The sequence below is a fragment of the Peromyscus californicus genome, unplaced genomic scaffold, assembly GCF_007827085.1.
Source record: "Peromyscus californicus insignis strain IS unplaced genomic scaffold, ASM782708v3 Scaffold_7__1_contigs__length_154581171, whole genome shotgun sequence".
Classification (NCBI taxonomy): domain Eukaryota; kingdom Metazoa; phylum Chordata; class Mammalia; order Rodentia; family Cricetidae; genus Peromyscus; species Peromyscus californicus.
The window spans coordinates 3,904,198-3,910,197 of NW_026294595.1; the positions used below are offsets into that span (position 1 = coordinate 3,904,198).

The 6,000-nt window shown below is 51.9% G+C and overlaps 1 protein-coding gene across 3 annotated transcripts in view; it reads right to left on the minus strand.

Annotated features, from left to right (window-relative positions):
• Gsn (gelsolin) overlaps positions 1-5,158 on the minus strand; it is a 56,572-nt gene extending 51,414 nt beyond the window's left edge. For 2 of the 3 annotated variants that reach the window (XM_052722528.1, XM_052722527.1), the window contains exons 1-2: positions 5,037-5,157; positions 4,432-4,530 (exon numbers count right to left, since the gene is read on the minus strand). The gene's annotated coding sequence lies outside the window, so the exon portion shown is untranslated. Of the gene's footprint in view, positions 1-4,431; positions 4,531-5,036 lie in introns of all 3 variants that reach the window. The other variant, XM_052722526.1, reaches the window with a different exon arrangement.
• Positions 5,159-6,000: the final 842 nt, after the last annotated feature.

Genomic DNA, 6,000 nt, shown 5'->3' on the forward strand with positions numbered 1-6,000 from the left:
AAAAGCAAAAAGAACAGAAACTTGTAAGTACAGCATGACTATGGTGTGGTGTTGAAAATGTCAGGAAGTGGAGGCCAGAGAGAATGTGCTCTTCCAGAAGATCTGAATTCAGTTCACAGCACCTGCACAGGCAGTTCCACATCTGTCCCTCCCACTCCAGATCAGACCTCTGCAAGCACCTACACTAACATGCATGCACCCATACACAGACATACCTGCATTCACACAAACAATAAAATAAGTCTATTTTAAAACAGAAAATGCCAGGAAGAAAGCACACCCAAAAGCCCGTGGCACTCACTCAGGTGCTGGTTATGGAAGTTCTTTGTTGTTGTTTTTAAATCTCTAAAAATTTTTATTTTCCAAGTTTTCTATCATAAGTGCCTGTTACCATGAGGAAGGAAGGCCCACTGAAGAGACGAAGCATAAATGCCTCCCATACTACCAAGTCACTCCCCAAATTTAACTGGTATTTAGTGAGTACTCACGAGTCCAGCCCAGCCACAGCCTCTGAGCAGGGAAATCAAGGGCCCCACCCTGGAGGCTGACTTATATATATCCTTTGCTTTACTTTGTTGATAAGTACTTGACCCAAACGATAGATCTGTTGAGGTCAGAAAGTAACAAGACACCGTTTGCTTAACCAATTTAGCAAAATGAAGGAATCCACCCCCACAGGCCTGGCCCCCTCATCAGAATTCCTTACCAGGCTCCATGGCTCAAACCCTTTCTGGATTCCTCTTGGGAAAGCCAGTTTCAAAGAGACTTTATAACCAGGAAAAACCAAATAGCAAAACAAAACAGAAAACGGACCAGACATGGTGGTGCACACTTTTTTTTTTTTTTTTTTTTTTTTGGTTTTTCGAGACAGGGTTTCTCTGTGTAGCTTTGCGCCTTTCCTGGAACTCACTTGGTAGCCCAGGCTGGCCTCGAACTCACAGAGATCCGCCTGGCTCTGCCTCCCGAGTGCTGGGATTAAAGACGTGCGCCACCACCGCCCGGCGTGGTGCACACTTTTAATCCCAGGACTTGGGAGGCAGAGGCAGGCCGATCTCTGCGAGTTTGAAGTCAACCTGGTCTACAGAGTGAGCTCGAGGCCAGCCAGGGCTGTGTAATGAGACCTAGTTCCCATTCCTTAAATCAAGCATTGATACAGGAGGTGCCAAGGCACTGACTGTGCCGAGCTAACCATGAGTGGCACTAACTACAGAGTAGTAGAGCTGGGAAGGGACCTCTGGGTTAAGCCACTTTGCTCCTCTAGGGAAGGCCTCAGTTTGCTTATCTGTAAAATTGAGTCAATAGTTCCTCCTTCCTAAGCCCATTTAAACAGTAAGCAAAACAATAAAAGCTGGAGGTGAACTGGAGATCAAGGAATAGCATCTGGGAGTGAAACCCCACTCTCGGCTTCTGTCTGCAAAATGGAGCAAGTGGTTCTGCTCAAATTCTAGTAGAGTCTGTCCAAATTCAAGTAGGGCCACAGAATTTCTGCTCACCTGCCACTTCTAGGCACGAAGGTACCATGTTGGTATGCGGAGCACAGGCACTCTGACTCAGAGCGGGGGGGGGGGGGGGGGGGGGGGGGCAAGCCTGACACTATGCTGCAATGTGCAATGAACACTGGTCTCCACTAAAAAGTGTGCAGGAGCCAAATCCTACCTCTCATTTTGTCAGCGGCACAGACAGGCCCCGACCCCGGCCTTTAGCTGCCTAGCCTCATCCACCACACCCACTGCTTGTCTCTCCCTACCCTGCAATTGCCCATGTGGTCCCAGGCAGGGAAGACACTTCTCAGGAGGAGGGGGAGGGGAGCCAGCAGCAGCGGGAACTATGCCTGCCTGTGGCCTGTGGTCTCCAGCGTCACAAACCACACCAGGCTGAAATATGACACACGCTCATTCAGCTGAAAGGGAGGAGATATTTTTACTTAACAACCCTCAGCTGCCTAAACATCGCTCACCCCTCCCCAGCACCACCACCCCGCGTAACTCCTGGGACCCCCTTTCCTCTGCTGCAGCTCACGTTTCCTTAGAGGTACCAGTGGGGACTCAGTTTCCCCAGCTTTTTGGGATGTCTCTAAGAGTTTGTCAAATAGTAGAAAGGAAGGACCAGTTCTGGCCCGGTGCCCAGCTAACAAAAGACCTTGCCTGTGTCCTGGAGCCTTAATTTCCTAAAATAGATGGGAGACTGATCCACACTCTGGGGACCTGTTGATGGTAAAGAACATATGTGTTTATAAATAACCCTGAGCCCCCTCCAGTCTTCCCTGAGCTGTGCATACCAAGTCCCCAGCACCCATTTAAATCTGTAACTCCCACGCTGAGCGTGGAGAGTATAGAGGCAGGTGAGTCCCTGAAGCTCGTTGGCCAGTCAGCCTTGCTGAATTTTGAGTTCCAGGTTCATGGAGAGACTCTCAAAGTGGTGAGATGGCCGAAGAGCAAGAACTTCTTACACACTCCTGATGACCTACCTGAGTTTGGCCCCCAGATGCAGTAATAATAAATTAATAATAAATAAAAACGTTAATAAAAATAAAGTGAAAAGTGATAGGAGATACCTGAAACTCTGGTCTCTACATATGCACCCATGTGTGCACACACATGTAGGTATACACACACACACACACACACACACACACACACACACACACACACGCCACAGACATATAAAAAGACCTAAGAATGCAGCCCCACCCCTAAGCTAGCCCTTGTAATTTCTCTTCCATTCTCTCTCCCTCTAACCTATCATTTCTGGTCAGTAAATATTCAAAAGCTGTGGGCACAGGCCAGAGAGTTTCTTTGAAGAAAACCAGAGATCAGTGTTTCAGCAAAGCGCTACAGGCCAGAATGATACCATCTCTACAGCCAAATGCTTGTCCACAAGGAGTCAGGAGGAGGGACCCGCTGGCCCCAGAGGACAAGGAAGCAGGGAGCGATCTCTCCCATGCACAGTGCTCTCGGTGACAGTCCAGCTCAAAGCACAGACCACTGTTCACCTCGAGGGAAAGAGGAGGGCAATCAGGACAAAGGAGCCTGTGTGACTGTCCCTCATTTTGAACCTAGAGCAATAGTCATTTTTATTTTAAAACTATTTTTTTAAGAACACCAGCAACACCGAGACACTAACAATAACAGCATCTATGGAGTACCTGTATCCCATCTGTGTTCAGATAAAATTTACCTAAGTTTGCAGGACCTGCTGTTGGCCATCCCAGCAGGCATTACGCCTCTGGTTTGGACCTGCCTGCTGGCCATGAGATGGCCTCTTCTCAGGGCCTCCCTTCCTCTAATTCAGTCCTTCCCCATGCACCCCCACATCAGTCAGTGGCTCAGTGAGTTCTCGGTCACTGCACAAACCAATCTAGCCATGTAGAATGCTCAGAAAACCTCAGTGCCTTTGCACAAACTGCCCCTGCTTCTTGAATAGCTCTTGCCTGATTCTGGCAAACTATTACTCATTTCTCAGGCCTTGCTCACACAGACAGAATTAGTCACCCCTCTTACTAGGCTGAAGTAACTGAGTATGGTCTAGATACGTCAAGATGGGAAGTATAGAGGGTGCTTTCCTTCTGGGGGCTCCTGGGCCCCTCTACGGTCAGGACCCGGACCACAAACCAGAGAAAGTTGCATCAGGTTAGGAGGGAAGGAAACAGACTGACAGGCAAGCCTGCCTGCTCCCCCCCCCCCCCTACGAGTTCCTAATAAAAAAGACTATGGAAAATTCTGGAGTAGAATCCCTCCCCTGATTCACACGGAAACCTTTGCTGCTGGGTAATTTACGCAAGTGCCAAACCAAGCTCCCTTGGCTGTTTATGATTTCCCTGGCATTTATAAATAGGGAGGCCCAAGAAAGGAAAACAGTCTCAAAGAAGCTGGAGGCCACCAGTCCTCTGTTCCCACCTTCTTCCTCTGTCTTTTAAAGTCCCCCAAGGAATACCAACCAACACCCACAACTGTGTGGGCAGTGTGAGACCTCTGGCCATTACTGCACAGAACACCCCAAGAGTGTTCCCAGGAAAGGAGTCAGGAAGAGCAGGCTGGAACTGGGCCCATGCCCTGCCACTGCCTCACTGTGGAGATGGCGTGGGACCCCACAGGTCAGGATAAAGTGGCTCAGAGGGTCCCTGTGCCCAGGTCAGAATTATGGTCCCTGGGGGACAGGACAGGCAGGATTAAGTCTTTGAAAAGTCCCAGAGGCTTAACAAAGACAGAGGTCTTCCACAAAGGCTTGCAGGCACTCCAGGAAGAATTCCTGGTCTGTTAAGATTCCTCTTTGCTCGGGGGAGACTGTAAGAATGAATTACAGGGGTGGTGTCTGGACTGCAGAGATCTCCTGCTGGCCCAACCCTAGCTCTCAGACCTGTGGCTTCCCCTGCAGGCCGGCAAGTCCTGGGACATGGGGAAGTTGCTATAACAAAGTTGGGGGAGGGCAGACCTGAAAAGTGATGGAGACCCAGAGACAGGGCTTCTAATCACAGAGTGGCGTCGATGTTCAGTCAGAAGTTTCTTCTCGAGGCAGAAAGGGAACGCAGCACTGCAAGGAGGGCAAGAAAACAGCTAATTGCCTTCAGGAACAGTCATGAAGATGTCAGGCACGTACAAGGAGGAAATTTCTAACAGTCTTGGGCCCTGAAGGAGGAAGGTATTGCTCAGGAGTGAAGGCTCCGCTGTGCGGGCTCCGCTGTGCGGACTCCTCACCTGGCCACTGTTCAAACCATGCGTGGGCAGTCACCTGCACACGGGATCTGACACCCCCAAAGCAACGATGACCCCGCGGGGCGGGGTCAAGGTGATGTCCGGAGCCTTCAGCACAGCGGATCTAGGCATGGCGGAACGGACCGCTCCTCTTCACCTCTAGCCCCCAGCCACCCTCCTCCGTCCCCTTGACGAGAGGCAAGTGAGCGAGCACGTCCTTCTCCCGCTATGCCCGCGCGTGGGCCGTGCTCCAAGCTCATCCGAGCTCGGATGGGCACAGGAGGGAGAGGAGATTCAGCTCGGCCCACCCCCAAAGCCCGGGACCCGGGCGGCCCGCCTCCCTACCTGCTGCGGGGCGCTGGCGACAGCGGCTGCTCGGTCCAGCTGTGTGCTCAGCTGGTTCCGGGCGTCGGACGGGGTGCGCTGCGCGAGCTGCAGGGTGGGCAGGGCGCGCGCCGGAGCCGCCCCTCGAGGCGGGGCAGGCTGCGGGGAGGAGAGCTGCTGGGAGGATGAAGACTGACTCCAGGCTAGCATTCATCCTCTGTCCCGCCTGAAGGTGTCAATCAAGCGCTCTGCGGTCCACAGGAGGAAACTGAGGCTGGGAACAGGGAGGGCAGATCTGAAGGGGACTAAGGTAGTGAGGAAGAGACTCAGGTTAACCAGAGCGAAGCTGGGGACAAAGAGTGTACTGGGCGTGGGCGGCCTGCGGTGCAAAGCTAGAGCAGTCCGGGCAGGGCCTTCAGAGGCAAAGCCCTCCGACTGTGAAATAGCTCCGTGCAGGAAGAAGAGGTGATGTGCAGTCCGCCAGCAGCTTGCCCTACTGAAGAGAATGAAGGAGAATCTTTTCTAACATCACCCAGAAATAAGGAAGGAGAAATGCCAAGAGACCCCATCCTAAAATGTGAACCTTAGCTAGGTGTTAGAGTCAGAAGGCCTGGACTGGAGCTCCTGATGTGTCCAGCCGGAGACTCTGGGCAATGAACTATGAACCTAACACATCTAAGCCTCAGTGCATCCACTTGTCAAATGGGCCTCTCCTGGTGGGCGGGGACACGACACGACTCACAAGGGCAAACACAGGGGAGCCCTCATAAACAGACACATTAGTGTGAAAGCAAATATCCCGCCCCCCTCCGCGGCACTGGTCGGGAAGATGAGAGGAAGGGCATTTTCGTGCAAGTGTAAGAACTGACTTCTCCCTACTGCATCAGACACTATTTGAGCATGTGTAAAGGAGCAGGATACAGGATGCAGGATGCTGCAAGCATGGCTTCCCTTGGAAGAATTCACACACCACATAGGGGACTGC